This window comes from Cherax quadricarinatus, chromosome 76 (genome assembly GCF_038502225.1).
Source record: "Cherax quadricarinatus isolate ZL_2023a chromosome 76, ASM3850222v1, whole genome shotgun sequence".
NCBI lineage: Eukaryota > Metazoa > Arthropoda > Malacostraca > Decapoda > Parastacidae > Cherax > Cherax quadricarinatus.
Window position 1 is genome coordinate 19,004,374 of NC_091367.1, and position 16,699 is coordinate 19,021,072.

Sequence of the window (16,699 nt, forward strand, 5' to 3'; positions counted from 1 at the left end):
TCAAAAATGGACAGAGGTTTGTGAAAAATATGTGTTGGCATTGGTCATGGTGGGTGAAGGTTAGTCTGGCAGTGAAGCTCAGTGCTACGTTCATACACATCCAGTACCATTCCTCGTGCTACATTCATACACATCTTATACCATACCTCATACTATGTTCATGCACGTCTAATATCATACATCATACTATGTTTATACATGTCTAATACACATTAATACCATACCTCATACTATGTTCAAACACATTAATACCATACCTCATGTTGAAGAATTGAGACACTTATGCAACATATCACACCATACCTCATGCTATTTTCATACGCATTAATACCATACCTCATGCTACATTCATGCACATTAATACCATACCATGGCCACACACAACTGCCCCCATCAACTGCTCATTTAACTTCCCCCCCCCCCCCATGGCCACATGCCCTCTCTGCACACCCAAGCAATTTCACCCATACCACCCACAACTCCCGCCCATATCACTTGACCCTATAATTCCTACATGGCCACACACTAGGCTTGCAAATCACAAGATGCTGAAAAAATCAAAGAATTTGTTTTTAAAAATACATGATTTTCAGTATGTATGAAAAATTTCTTAATCTATTATACTTTTGTGGTCACTGGTCATTATAATAGTGAAAATTATACATTAATTGAAAAACAAGAAAATAGCATATATATCTGGAGGCTTTGATCCCTTTAGCCTCCCCCATGGCTACACTGCCTGTGATTGGTTTTGAGAAATTTTATACTCTCGCAGTCCAGACTTGGGCCACGCTTCTTTGTTGATTGCCAATTTAACAGGCTGTTGCTGTTGGCAGTCTGCTGACTCACCTGTCTAATCATAGCCTAGTTGATCTGGCACATAGCAGAGGGGATGGGTGACTCACTCTTTTCTTGAAATCTTAAACTTGTGTTCTAATAGTGTTTCCAGTATCTGCTGGTAGCAAGTTGAATAGTCTTGGATCGCAGATGTTGAGACTGTTGTTATTGTGCCCGTGGTACCCCTGCTTTTCATTGGCTCTATTTTACACTTCTTTCCATATCTTAAATAACAAAAAAAGGCACAATACCGTGACTGGAACGGGTTATTTGTGTATCTTTCCATATCTTCTTTCAAATACATTGTAATGATAGTGTGTAGATTTAAGACTAAGATCTCAAATATCCTCTGTGTTTATATTATCGAATATCTCTCTTCTGTGCTCTAGAGAGAACATTCCAAGTTCATTGAATATGACAAATTTTTAAATGACATGATCACGACCATGAAAACTTTGGAGGGATCTTACAAGCCACTTGTGATAACCTTACCACTACAGAGCAAGCCACTGCCATAAGCCAAATATTTAGTCAAAAATTGTAAAACTTAGCAGAATGTTCAGTATTTATTATATGGTCTGTTATATAAATGACATTTATAATCATATGAATATAATGTACACAAATGTAAATATATTGAGGGTTTTGACTGGACTTAGTGACTTGTAGACTATTTTGTCCCTCAAGGGAAAGATCTGCCTTGATGCTAGTGAAGGGCTCTTGATCCAAGGAGCAAGAACTAACTTCTTCCTTGGATCTAGGTTGATTGCCTCTTATTTCCCTCCTCTGTAAGACCTCTGGGTTTAGCATTTCCCCATGATACATATTTTAATATGTTGTGTGTACTGTAGTTTGTGTTTGTCAATGAAATGTGTTAGTATTGACTGAGCCTAGTGTACAGGACCCCTCAAGCTGAGGTGTACAGGACCCCTCAAGCTGAGGTGTACAGGACCCCTCAAGCTGAGGTGTACAGGACCCCTCAAGCTGAGGTGTACAGGACCCCTCAAGCTGAGGTGTACAGGACCCCTCAAGCTGAGGTGTACAGGACCCCTCAAGCTGAGGTGTACAGGACCCCTCAAGGGAGATATCCCTTGATGCAGCTGAGGTGTACAGGACCCCTCAAGGGTGATATCCCTTGATGCAGCTGAGGTGTACAGGACCCCTCAAGGGAGATATCCCTTGATGCAGGTGAGGGGCTATTTATTGATCTAAGCAACTGGATATGTTCTCCCCTTTCCTTGGATCCTACCTGATTGCTTCCCATTCTCCTTGAAACTGGTCTCTATGGGCTAAGTACTTGTCAATAATAACTACTCTAGACTTCTTTTACTATGTTTTCTTGTGTTTATGCAGTGTTTTCATTGTTTGGCTGAGTGAAATGGATTACAAAGGGTCATGGTATAAACCTTGGTAATAAATACCGACAAGTTGGTTTAGAAAGACACGTAAGCAAGCACTATGACATATTTATTAGAAAACGTTTCGGTCCTGGGACCTTGATCAGGGTCCCAGGACCGAAACGTTTTCTAATAAATATGTCATAGTGTTTGCTTATGTGTCTTTCTAAACCAACAAAGAGTCATAAATTGAATATTCTAGACTATACTTTATAGTTATCATTATCATCATACAGTACTTAGGGAATGGAAGACAATCAGGTTCAATCCATGGAAAGTGGGGAGAGGTTCACCTACTTGGATCAAGAACTCCTCACCAGCATTGAGGCACTAAATATAATGGTTTAGTGTTATAAGGTGATTGAACCAGATTATATTGTGATATATGCTAAATATACTAGAGTGGTGTTATAAGCAGAAAATGCAGTACTAGTTTACATAGTGTAATAAGCTGAAATAGACTAGATTATGTACTACTTTCATGTGTAGTGTTGTAACCTGAACATATGTGTATGTGTGTGTGTTGTCGTCATTGTCCTCATCGTCGTCTTAACGTTAAGTGAGTTTAGTACAAATATCTAGTTGATCGTTAACTTATTAAGCAGCTAACATACAAATTCTTATCCTTATTTGTACTTATGATTGAATTTCTTCCATCAGACACTGATGCATACATGATGGACCATCATTAAATGTGAATTATTCTTTAAATCCAGTATTTTCCTGAAGTGAGAGGAAGTACACATGAAGTACAGTGGTACCTCGAGTTACAAACATAATTTATTCCAGAAGGCTGTTTGAGTGCCGATACCGAACAAATTTGTTCCCATAAGGAATTATGTAAATTAGATTAGTCCATTTCAGACCCCCAAAAATACACTTACAAAAGCACTTACAAAAATACACTTACGTAATTGTTCAAGTTGGGAGCTGTTCGAAACTCGAGGTACCACTGTACATGTATATATTTGTAGAAATGTAGTCAAAGTGATTTATTACACTAAGGAAATATAAAAAAAATTGGTTGGTAATTCATTCAGTAACTCTTGGGAAACTAAAAACTCATTTATGAAAAATATTTAAAACAAGCTTTTATTGGGACAATATTTATTACTGTAATACAGTACGGTAAATTTACTGTATAACCCTTAAGCAGACTTAAGGTTTGTGTTCCTTGAAGGGGAACGAACTCAAGGAATCTCAGCTTCCTCTCCTTCCTCAGAAAAATCTGATTATCTCCCATTTTCAAATTTTTTTGACTATGATTTTAGCGCTTCAAAATAAATAAAATAATACAGGTTGGCCATCACTAATCCAGCAATCAGTTATCCGGTTCCATCAGTAATCCAGCACTAATTTTGGCTAGCATAATTTCAAATTTCATCATTATACTGACTCGGAAATTGTGCAGATGGTTGTTAATCCAGAGCAGCAAGCCAGTAAAGGAGAAAGCAGCGATGAAAATGAGAAAGATGTAGCAGAAAGAGTCTCTATTGATAGGTTAATTAAGCATATTCTAACCTAACTACTCTGTAATCCGACAAACTTACTAATCCAGCACACTACAGGTCCCGATGATGCCGGATTAGTGATGGCCGACCAGTACTGTGTGTTAGGGCTGGTCACTGGGACATATTTGAGTGTTTACAGTAGTAAATATTTCTACAATAAGTGTTGCTGTAGATGGTGTTTAATGTTCTCTTTGGAAAAAAACATTTGTAGATTGATTTGATGTAGATGATCATGCTCTTTATATCAAGAAGAAATTATTTGTGTAACCAAAATGGCAGTTGTCAAGAATTTTTGCAGTAAATGGAGTTTGGGTACAGCTGTTTTCATGGTTGCTGACACTAGGTACAGCTGTTGTCATGGTTGCTGACACTAGGTACAGCTGTTTTCATGGTTGCTGACACTAGGTACAGCTGTTGTCATGGTTGCTGACACTAGGTACAGCTGTTTTCATGGTTGCTGACACTAGGTACAGCTGTTGTCATGGTTGCTGACACTAGGTACAGCTGTTTTCATGGTTGCTAACACTAGGTACAGCTGTTTTCATGGTTATTGACACTAGGTACAGCTGTTGTCATGGTTGCTGACACTAGGTACAGCTGTTTTCATGGTTACTGACACTAGGTACAGCTGTTTTCATGGTTGCTGACACTGTGTACAGCTGTTGTCATGTTTGCTGACACCGTGTACAGCTGTTGTCATGGTTGCTGATACCAGGTAAAGTTGCTGCCAAGGTTGCTGATACCAGAAGAAACCAGTGTTATTGTTACTGATACTAGGAGCAGCCACTGTCATGGTCACTAAAAGCAGGAACAGTCATTGTCATGATGCACAAAATTGTAATGACATGATTGCAAACAAACCATGGTATAAGTGGGGATTGAACTCACAGTGAGTTGTAAAACTCCATTCCATCACATAAACCACTTGCCATGAGTTCAATCCCCACCTGTACCATGGTCAATCATTTTCACAGTTGTTGACAACAGGAGCAGCTACTGTTGCTTCTGCTACATTTGCTGACACCAGTAAAATGATTTTATGGTTGCAGATACTAGAAGCAACCATTGTCACAGTTACTGATACCAGCAGCAACTTAAGTGACAGCAGTTGTCAGACTTCTTGTACTAGTTGAAGCTCAAGTGAGAGCTGCTGACAAGGTTCTATACAAGGTTTAGCACTTGTATTTGTATATAATAGGTGACAAGGTGAAGCTTAGGTGAGAATTGTAATCATGGCCTCACAAATTTGATATTGTATTATTAGTCTGTAACATTTTGCATTTGATATTCTTCTGTTCATGTATTTTTCCGTACGATTGTGATTATGTAATAAAATTATAATATTATTGGTATTTTGATACATTGACTATTACCTTCCCAGGATGAGTGACCCAAAAATAAAAACTTATTTGCTAGTGCTTGTCTCCTAGCTCTGATATTATCTGATGTGGTCCAGTGACAACTCAACAAACCTCAACATTCTTATGTCTTAGAAAGAACAGATAATGTACAATGTACAAGCCTCTGAGATAAATTATAAAACACACAATTTAATTAATAAAGTGTCTTTGTTTCTTCTTTACAGGTGTTAACCGAACAAGTGTAATATAACGCATGCCAACCATGCTGAAAGCAAAAAGAGTTAAATTTCTTTTGCCTTGTGGCAACAAACAAGAAAACTGCAGAAGAATTCCACCATTGTCACCTGGAAAACCCAAAGTAAGCCTTGCCAAATGTAGCCAAACTCTCAGATGAAGAAAGATGCATATGGGCCATAGAAATTTGAGTATCTTTGCTACTCACAAAATGTAGTTTTCTTGGATTTAAGAATTTTTGTCATATTGTTCTTTCACTCCTTTCAAGGGAGGTGCCTTGATGCTGGTGATGGATTTTCATCAAAGGAATTTAAGTTGTCAGCAAAAAAAAATCTACCAATAGAAAGATTATTCATTTAGGTTCCAGACAACACACAGACATACCCAACATTGAAGTTTTAATTTACTCTTACAAATCATCCACACATCTGTACTTACTAAAGTATATAACTATACAACACACTCAGTACAAATACATATTAACCCTTTCAGGGTCCAGAGGCCAAATCACAAGAGTGACAGCCAGGGTCCGAAAATTTTGAAAAAAAAAAAAGTTCTTATAGAATTAAAAATAATACAGTAGGGTCCCACTTATATGGCGGGTTAGGTTTCAGGCTATCGCCGGAAAGCAAAATGCCATTTTTTCCATTTATAAATGCATATAAATGCCAGACAACAAGTTTACACTAACTTATACAGTGGACCCCCGGTTAATGATATTTTTTCATTCCAGAAGTATGTTCAGGTGCCAGTACTGACTGAATTTGTTCCCATAAGAGATATTGTGAAGTAGATTAGTCCATTTCAGACCCCCAAACATACACGTACAAACGCACTTACATAAATACACTTACATAATTGGTCGCATTGGGAGGTGATCGTTAAGCGGGGGTCCACTGTATTAAGTTATTAATAGAACTAGGCATTAAAAACACAAAAAGTAAAGTGCATACACAGTACATTCATTACTTATCTTAGAGTATTTGTAATCTTAATGTAGGGAGAGAGGTGAGTAGTACTTTTTTGTAGGAAGTCAGGTGTAGGTAGCCTTGGCTCCCTGTCTCATACTTAACATGTGATATTTAAAACAGCCCAGAGAGTTAAAATACACATACAGTACACTCACTATTTACCTTAAAATATGTGTAATCTTAATGTAGGAAGAGAGGTGAATAGTACAGTGGAACCTCAAAAATTGAACGTATCACATATCGAACGTTTCGAAAATAGGACCATTTTTTTGGACAAACTGTGTCCTATTATCGAACGCGCCCCTATTTTCGGACCGCCGGGTACGGGACCTGTCTGCCGCCCGCTCTGTCCGCGTCCCCGCGCAGGCGCCGTGAGCAATCTAGCTTTGTTTATGCTTGAGTGAACTCTAACCTGCACTCTCATTCACGCATTTTACGATTATTTTGTTGTGTTTAGTGCTTGTGGGACTGTGAAATAAGCGGCCATGGGCCCAAAGAAACTTGCTAGTGGTACCCCTGTGGTAAAGAAAGTGAGAAACACCATAGATGTGAAGAAGGAAATAATACAGAAGTATGAGAGTGGTGTGAGACTTGTTGAGCTTGCCAGGATGTATGGGAAAAACAAGTCGACCATTGGTTCTATCCTGTCAAAGAAAGAACAAATCAAGGAAGCTGATGTTGTGAAAGGTGTTAATATAGGGAGTGGATGACGTGCCTTCTTCAAAGAGATTTGTGCCAAGTGGAATGATGTCTAAATGTTTGTGCAGAAGTACCACCCTGAGCAAGCTGAAACAAGCCATCTTTGCAACAAGTTCAGTGACAGAACCATGTCCCATTTTTAGGGAAATGTTAAAGAGGCTCCTGAAACAGAGGACTGTGTACAGTTATTTTGTGAGACAGGGGTCCAGTGACTCTCAAGCTGGTCCTAGTGGCATTAAAAGACAGAGAAGGAAAGTAACCCCAGAGAGGGCTTTACCTGAAGTCCTCATGGACAAGGATTCTCCTTCCAAACACTAACCCCAATTCCCTCTCTCCTCCTCCCTATCTTCCAGATGCCATCACCAATCTTCAATAAAGGTAAGTAAAAATGTTATTTTATATGCATTAAAATACATAATTAAAAACTATAGTATTTGTTGTATGTAAAACTGTAATTAATCTCTATAAAATGTATTTTTTGTGTGAATATTTTTGGGTTTCTGGAACGGATTAATTGTATTTCCATTATTTCTTATGGGAAATATTGCTTCAAATTTCAGACTTTTCGAATTTAGAACTAGCTCCTGGAACGGATTAAGTTTGATTTTTGAGGTTCCACTGTATTTATTTGTAGGAAGTCAGTGTAGGTAGCCAGTAGGTGTAGCCCGCCTGGGCTACACCTACCGGCTACATACACTGTGGCTCAGAGCCATATTATTAGCATCACCATACCTTGTTCACTAAATTTAATCATTTCTAACAACTACCTTTAGATACCATCATAAATGAAGGGAGAAGTAATGAATAATTCATGCCGAAAATTGTCAACAAAAGCGGAGTGGGGGAGTGGCTGGGCCAAATGCAGATTCATACACGTTCTCTCTGGTGGCTGAGCAGAGAAAACGTAATGTCCTTCCGCCCGGCTACCACACAAGTCCACAAATATTATTATCAGAGCACATACAAAATATGCAATAAATGCCAGACAACAAGTTTACACTAACTTATACAGTGGACCCCCCCATAATGATATTAATCCGTTCCTGAGAGCTCATTGTTATGCGAAATTATCGTTATGCGAATGAATTTTCCCCATAAGAAATAATGGAAATCAAATTAATCTGTGCAAGACACCCCAAAGTATGAAAAAAACGTTTTTTACCACATGAAATATTAATTTTAATACACACAAACTGAAAAAGGCATGCACAGTTACATGACACTTACCTTTATTGAAGATCTGGTGATGATTGATGGGATGGGAGGAGGAGAGAGTCTTAGTGTTTAGAAGGGGAATCCCCTTCCATTAAGACTTGAGGTGTCAAGTCCTTTTCTGGGGTTACTTCCCTTCTTCTTTTAATGCCACTAGGACCAGCTTCAGAGTCACTGGACTTCTGTCGCACAACATATCTCTCCATAGTGGCCTGTACCTCTCGTTCCTTTATGACTTTCCTAAAGTGTTTCACAACAGTGTCAGTGTAATAGTCACCAGCACGGCTTGCAATAGCTGTGTTAGGGTGATTGTCATCAAAAAAGGTTTGCACTTTAAGCCACATTCTACACATTTCCTTAATCTTTGAAGTAGGCAACTTCTTCAATTTCTCTCTCCCCTCCTCCGAACCAGTTTCCTCAGGTTTGGCCTCTTGCTGTTGAAGTTGATCTAGCAGCTCATCAGTGGTTAGTTCTTCATTGTCCTCCTCCACCAACTCTTTCACATCATCCCCACTAACCTCCAACCCCCAAGGACTTTCCCAATGCCACAATGGATTCCTCAACTGGCATAGGATTCCCATGGTTAGCCTCAAACCCTTCAAAATCCCTTTGGTCTACACATTCTGGCCACAGTTTCTTCCAAGCAGAGTTCAAGGTCCTCTTAGTCACTCCCTCCCTAGCCTTACCTATAAGGTTTACACAATTGAGGATATTAAAGTGATCTCTCCAAAACTCTCTTAGAGTCAATTGAGTTTCTGAGGTCACTACAAAGCACCTTTCAAACAGAGCTTTTGTGTACAGTTTTTTGAAGTTTGCAATAACCTGCTGGTCCATGGGCTGCAGGAGAGGAGTGGTATTAGGAGGCAAAAACTTCACCTTAATGAAGCTCATGTGCCCATAAAGTCGCTCTGCCACGTCTGTAGGATGGCCAGGGGCATTGTCTAACACCAGGAGGCACTTAAGGTCTAATTTCTTTTCAGTTAGGTAATCTTTCACATTGGAGGTAAATGCTTGGTGTAACCAGTCATAGAAAAAGTCCCTAGTGACTCTTGCCTTACTGTTTGCCCTCCACAGCACACACAAATTAGCCTTGAGGATATTCTGTTGCCTGAACGCTCTGGGAGTTTCTGAGTGATACACTAATAAAGGCTTCACTTTGCCTTTATGGAACACATCAACAGAGTAAGCCTGTCTTTCATAGCCTTATGTCCTGGGAGTGCCTTTTCCTCCTGAGTAATGTAGGTCCTGCTTGGCATTTTCTTCCAAAACAGGCCTGTTTCATCACAATTAAACACTTGTTCAGGTTTCAGTCCTTCACTGTCTATGTACTCCTTGAATTCCTGCACATATTTTTCTGCTGCTTTGTAGTCCGAACTGGCAGCCTCACCATGCCTTATCACACTATGTATGCCACTACGCTTCTTAAATCTCTCAAACCAATCTTTGCTGGCCTTAAATTCACTCACATCATCACTAGTTGCAGGCATTTTTTTAATTAAATCCTCATGCAACTTCCTAGCCTTTTCACTTATGATCACTTGAGAGATGCTGTCTCCTGCTATCTGTTTTTCATTTATCCATTCCAATAAAAGTCTCTCAACATCTTCCATCACTTGCGATCTCTGTTTCGAAAACACAGTTGAACCTTTGGCAAGAACAGCTTCCTTGATTGCCGTTTTGTTGGATACAATAGTAGCGATGGTTGATTGGGGTTTACTATACAACCTGGCCAGCTCGGAGACACGCACTCCACTTTCATACTTAGCAATGATCTCTTTCTTCGTCTCTATAGTAATTCTCACCCTTATTCCTGTAGGGTTGGCAGTAGAAGCTTTCTTGGAGCCCATGGTCACTTATTTTGCAGATAAAATCACCAAAAACACTGTAATAATACGAAATGTTCCGATTGTATGCTTGGATGTTACCGCGGAGGCTGGCTGGTAAACAATGCCACCGGCGGAACATGTGAGGCTGGCTCAGGCCGCACATTAGACGCGTCTCGGACGAATAGCGGGTTTTTTAGCGGTATGCGAGGCAAAATCTTAGCGATAAAATGTATCGGTATGCGGATTTAATGTTATGTGATGCCAACGGTATGCGGGGGTCCACTGTATTAAGTTAGCAACAGAAATAGGCATTAAAAACACAATAAAAGGTAAGGTACACACAGAGTACACTTATTACTTGCCTTAAAATATTAATATTAATGTATGAGAGGTAAGTGGCAGGGTGTTTATTGAATAAAATCAGAATGGCACACCATCATCCTCTAACTTGGCACTTAAAGCAAGAGGCTTACGACTCCTCTTTTTATCACAGCTAAGCTTAGACGCCATCGTCAATGAGAGCCAACTAGTTAACGAAAGAATAACCGAGAGAGAACGAGATACAGAGTTCAGACAATGTAAAAACACGAACTGAACAGGTAGTGGGCGATCACTTGGTCAGGCGAAATAAATGCGTATTAATATGTGTTTACTTTTAGTTCATTCACGTATGTTTGTAAGAGTTTGTAAAACTTTTACCTCAAAATATTTTTTATTATAATAATAATTGCCTCACAATGCAAATACTCTTACATTGTGTACAAGTTAGTACAGAACAAACAAACAGCAACACTCCCATTCTCATGCAACACACCATTTTTAGAGTGAATGAAAATATTATTATTATAATCATAATAAAAAAGTGCTAAACCCACAAGGGTGGTGAATTGCTATATATAGATTGAAGGCATACAAAAGGAATATTTTTCTAGAGTTATCCTCCAGTATTTGACTAGAGAAAACGTAATTCTTCCGACACTACCTACACAGCTGCTTTGTAAACAAATCTCATATTTAGGTCAATTTTTATTCTGTGAGTGTATGTATCATGTTTATATGCTATGTAACGTGTTTCTTGTATAATTTTGAGGAAAATATCATAGATGGATTAATGAAAATGTCTATATTAATGTAAAATAAGACATTTAATATGCCCAAGAGTGATTATTATTACGTAGTATTGGCGTCATGAATAGAGAGACTTAGCGATTTTAATGTGTACCTGCACACCAGCACAGTGTGTAAATATATTTAGGTACAGGTACACATAATTATAATTATCAGAGTACATATAAAATATGCAATAGCTTATAACACTTGAAATTTTGAAAAGTTTCCAGACATAATAGATGTTGTCACGAAGAATGTATACAAACCGGGTGGGGTGCACTCTGTTTAAAAGACCACTTGCTGTATAGCAAATTTTGGTCATAATTTGACATCGCCATATTAGCGGAACACCACAAGGCAAAACACCGTAAAACGGGGCTCTACTGTATTTTTCTATAGGTAATAAAACAACAACAAAAAATTCCGATCAGTACTTTCCAAGATGTAGAGGCATGAAGTAGACCCTCAGTGACCGGATGGTGGTAACATTGGCAAGTCAGACAGTGACTTATTTCCATTAGGGTCCCTGTACCATATGGTACCATTGTACCATCCAGGCCATGGGAAAACCTGGCTAGCCACAGCCACTCAAGAGGGAGAGGTTTTTTAGTGCCAGAAAGGAAAAAAAACTGGCAGGAAATGGCAGAAATCGTACACCAAATCCAGTCATTCCTGGAGTGGAACCACAATCGATGGCCTCCACTCCAAACCAACAGATACAGATACTAATGCCGGAAAAAAAATCCCCCCCCCCCAGTACCAACAATACCACCAGTCCGATGACATTCTTCTTTGCAAATATACAGGGTCTAAAGCCAGCAACAAACAACAAAATACCTTTCATCTGTGGACTGCTTGCAGAGGCAAAGGCAATGTTCGTGGCTTTCACTGAGACCCACATAAAGGATCACTTGGACAACGAAATATGGATCCCAGGTTACAACCTATACAGATGTGACAGAGTGAACAGGCAAAAGGGGGGAGGGGGGGGGGGTTGGCCTGTACATTGCAGAGTCACTTGTTTGCACAGAACTGCTTAATGCCTCAAATGATGTAGTGGAAGTTTTAGCAGTAAAGGTCGAGAACCAAAACCTAGTCATTGTGGTAGTCTACAAGCCTCCGGATGCAACATCCCAGCAATTCCAGGAACAGCTGTTAAAAATTGACCACTGTCTGGAAAATCTTCCAGCTCCTGCACCCAACATCTTGCTCCTGGGGGGATTTCAACTTAAGGCACCTAAAATGGAGGAATATAGCAAATAATATTGTTGCAGTAATAACACCAGGAGGCAGCTCTGATGAAAACTCACACTCACACGAGCTTTTAAATCTCTGCACGAAATTCAATTTAAACCAGCAAATAATAGAGCCTACTAGACTGGAGAATACACTAGACCTCATCTTCACTAACAATGATGATCTGATAAGAAATGTCTCCATATCAAAAACAATATACTCAGATCACAACATAATTGAGGTTCAGACCTGTATGCGTGGAGCCCCAGACCGACATAATGAGACAAGTCATGAGGGAGCATTCACTAAATTCAACTTCAATAACAAAAACATAAAGTGGGACCAAGTAAACCAAGTCCTAACCGATATAAGCTGGGAAGATATACTAAGCAACACAGACCCCAACTTATGCCTAGAACAGATTAACTTGGTGGCACTCGATGTATGCACAAGGCTTATTCCTCTAAGAAAAAGGAGGAGTAGATGTAAAATAGAAAGAGACAGGCGCTCCCTTTACAGGCGACGGAAAAGAATAACAGAGCAGCTAAAAGAGGTCAATATATCTGAAATGCGTAGGGAGACACTTGTCAGAGAAATAGCAAGCATCGAACTTAAGCTAAAGGAATCTTATAGGAGTCAGGAATCGCGGGAAGAACTAAAATCCATAAATGAAATCGAAAGAAACCCAAAGTATTTCTTCTCCTATGCCAAATCAAAGTCGAGAACAACGTCCAGTATTGGGCCCCTATTTAAACAAGATGGGTCCTTCACAGACGACAGCAAGGAAATGAGTGAGCTACTCAAGTCCCAATATGACTCAGTTTTTAGCAAGCCGCTAACCAGACTGAGAGTCGAAGATCAAAATGAATTTTTTATGAGAGAGCCACAAAATTTGGTTAACACAAGCCTATCCAATGTTATCCTGATGCCAAATGACTTCGAACAGGCGATAAATGACATGCCCATGCACTCTGCCCCAGGGCCAGACTCATGGAACTCCGTGTTCATCAAGAACTGCAAGAAGCCCATATCATGAGCCTTTTCCATCCTATGGAGAGGGAGCATGGACATGGGGGTCGTCCCACAGTTACTAAAAACAACAGACATAGCCCCACTCCACAAAGGGGGCAGTAAAGCAACAGCAAAGAACTACAGACTGATAGCACTAACATCCCATATCATAAAAATCTTTGAAAGGGTTCTAAGAAGCAAGATCACCACCCATCTAGAAACCCATCAGTTACACAACCCAGGGCAACATGGGTTTAGAACAGGTCGCTCCTGTCTGTCTCAACTATTGGATCACTACGACAAGGTCCTAAATGCACTAGAAGACAAAAAGAATGCAGATGTAATATATACAGACTTTGCAAAAGTCTTCGACAAGTGTGACCATGGCATAATAGCTCACAAAATGCGTGCTAAAGGAATAACAGGAAAAGTCGGTCGATGGATCTATAATTTCCTCACTAACAGAACACAGAGAGTAGTCGTCAACAGAGTAAAGTCCAAGGCAGCTACGGTGAAAAGCTCTGTTCCACAAGGCACAGTACTCGCTCCCATCTTGTTCCTCATCCTCATATCCGACATAGACAAGGATGTCAGCCACAGCACCGTGTCTTCCTTTGCAGGTGACACCCGAATCTGCATGACAGTGTCTTCCATTGCAGACACTGCAAGGCTCCAGGCGGACATCAACCAAATCTTTCAGTGGGCTGCAGAAAACAATATGAAGTTCAACGATGAGAAATTTAAATTACGTACTCAGATATGGTAAACACGAGGAAATTAAATCTTCATCAGAGTACAAAACAAATTCTGGCCACAAAATAGAGCGAAACACCAACGTCAAAGTCCTGGGAGTGATCATGTCGCAAGATCTCACCTTCAAAGACCATAACATTGTATCAATCGCATCTGCTAGAAAAATGACAGGATGGATAATGAGAACCTTCAAAACTAGGGATGCCAAGCCCATGATGACACTCTTTAGGTCACTTGTTCTATCTAGGCTGGAATATTGCTGCACACTAACAGCACCTTTCAAGGCAGGTGAAATTGCTGACCTAGAAAATGTACAGAAAACCTTCACGGCACGCATAACGGAGATAAAACACCTCAATTACTGGGAGCGCTTGAGGTTCCTAAACCTGTATTCCCTGGAATGCAGGCGGGAGAGATACATGATTATATACACCTGGAAAATCCTAGAGGGACTAGTACCGAACTTGCACACGAAAATCACTCACTATGAAAGCAAAAGACTTGGCAGACAATGCAACATCCCCCCAATGAAAAACAGGGGTGTCACTAGCACGTTAAGAGACCATATAATAAGTGTCAGGGGCCCGAGACTGTTCAACTGCCTCCCAGCATACATAAGGGGGATTACCAACAGACCCCTGGCAGTCTTCAAGCTGGCACTGGACAAGCACCTAAAGTCGGTTCCTGACCAGCCGGGGTGTGGCTCGTACGTTGGTTTGCGTGCAGCCGGCAGACACAGCCTGGTTGATCAGGCTCTGATCCACCAGGAGGCCTGGTCACAGACCGGGCCGCGGGGGCGTTGACCCCCGGAACTCTCTCCAGGTAAACTCCAGGTACCATTGTTTCATATGGTACAGTATACCATATGGCTCAGAACCATAGAATTCCTCTTCAGATCCGCTTCTCTCACTGTTAAAACTACAATTTGGGAAGAGGAGAGTCCCAATTCACCAGGGAGTGAGAGCTTCCTTGCCGCAAGGCATGATAGCGTACTGAGATGGCGTTCCCACAGGCAATGCAGGTGCCCCGATTTTTTGTTTACTGCACACACTGACCATGCAGACCCATTTTCTTAGATGTAGGCCCACCAGCCTTCTCTCGCTAAATTTGAAGCCGCTAGAATTTTGGTATAGATCTATGGCATGAACCCTGGCTTCAAAGGTGTAGATCTACAGGATGGACCCTGAAAGGGTTAACTATCACTTGACACATTATGAGAAAAGATACAGTGGACCTCCGGTTCGCGATGCTATCGGTATCCGATAAATCCGGTAACCGATTCATTATATTGCCAAAAATTTGCCTCGGTTTCCGTTACAAAACCCGGTATGTGATACGATTCGTACGAGACGTGTCCAGTGTTTACAAGCCAGCCAGTGTGTGCGCATCTAAGGATACATTCGGTACATTCCATATTATCCATATTATCACTGTCTTTGGTGTTTTTTTCTGCAAAATAAGTCACCATGGGCCCCAAGAAAGCTTCTAGTGCCAACCCTTCGAGACCAAGGGTCCTAATGACTATTGAAATGAAGAAAGAGATAATTGAAAAGTATGAAAGTGGAGTGCGTGTATTGGAGCTGGTCAGGTTGTATAGTAAACCCCAATCAACCATCTCTACTAAAGTGAGCAGGAAAACGGCAATCAAGGAAGCTGTTCTTGCAAAAGGTGCAACTGTGATTACGAAACAGCGACCGCAAGTGTTAGAAAAAATTGAGAGACTGTTGTTGGTGTGGATAAATGAAAAACAGATAGCAGGAGATAGCATCTTTCAAGTGATCATTTGTGAAAAGGCTAGGCAGTTGCATGACGATTTGGTAAAGAAATTGCCTGCAACTAGTGGTGATGTGAGTGAATTTAAGGCCAGCAAAGGTTGGTTTGAAAGATTTAAGAATCGTAGTGGCATACATTGTATGATTAGGCATGGTGAGGCTGCCAGTTCAGACCACAAAGCGGCTGAAAAATATGTGCATGAATTCAAGGAGTACATAGAGGCTGAAGGATTGAAACCTGAACAAATGTTTAACCCTTTGACTGTCGCGGTCGTATATATACGTCTTACGAGGTACCGTGTTTGACGTGTATATTCTCATAAATTCTAGCAGCTTCAAATCAAGAAGGAGAAAGCTGGTAGGCCCACATGTGAGAGAATGGGTCTGTGTGGTCAGTGTGCACCATATAAAAAAATCCTGGAGCACGCAGTGCATAATGAGAAAAAAAAAACTCCGACTGCTTTTTTTAATTAAAATGCCGACTTTGTGGTCTATTTTCGTGTAGTATTTATGGTTGTATTCTCGTTTTCTTGGTCTCATATGATAGAATGGAAAACATATTATAGAAATAGAGGTGATTTTGATTGATTTTACTATAAAAAGAACCTGGAAATAGAGCTCAAAGTAGGGGAAATGTTTGATTTTTGCCGATGTTCAAAAGTAAACAAATGATGTCATTGTCCAATAAATGTCCAACTAGCCATTCTAATATGCAGTCATGAATGGGTTGATGTTATTTATACAATTATTACAGTATTGCAGTAGTCTG

At 40.2% G+C, this 16,699-nt stretch overlaps 1 protein-coding gene across 3 annotated transcripts in view; it reads left to right on the top strand.

Annotated features, from left to right (window-relative positions):
• LOC128703684 (zinc finger protein 271-like) overlaps positions 1-7,040 on the top strand; it is a 140,732-nt gene extending 133,692 nt beyond the window's left edge. For 2 of the 3 annotated variants that reach the window (XR_011394149.1, XR_011394150.1), the window contains one exon: positions 5,331-7,039. The gene's annotated coding sequence lies outside the window, so the exon portion shown is untranslated. Of the gene's footprint in view, positions 1-5,330 lie in introns of all 3 variants that reach the window. The other variant, XR_011394151.1, reaches the window with a different exon arrangement.
• Positions 7,041-16,699: the final 9,659 nt, after the last annotated feature.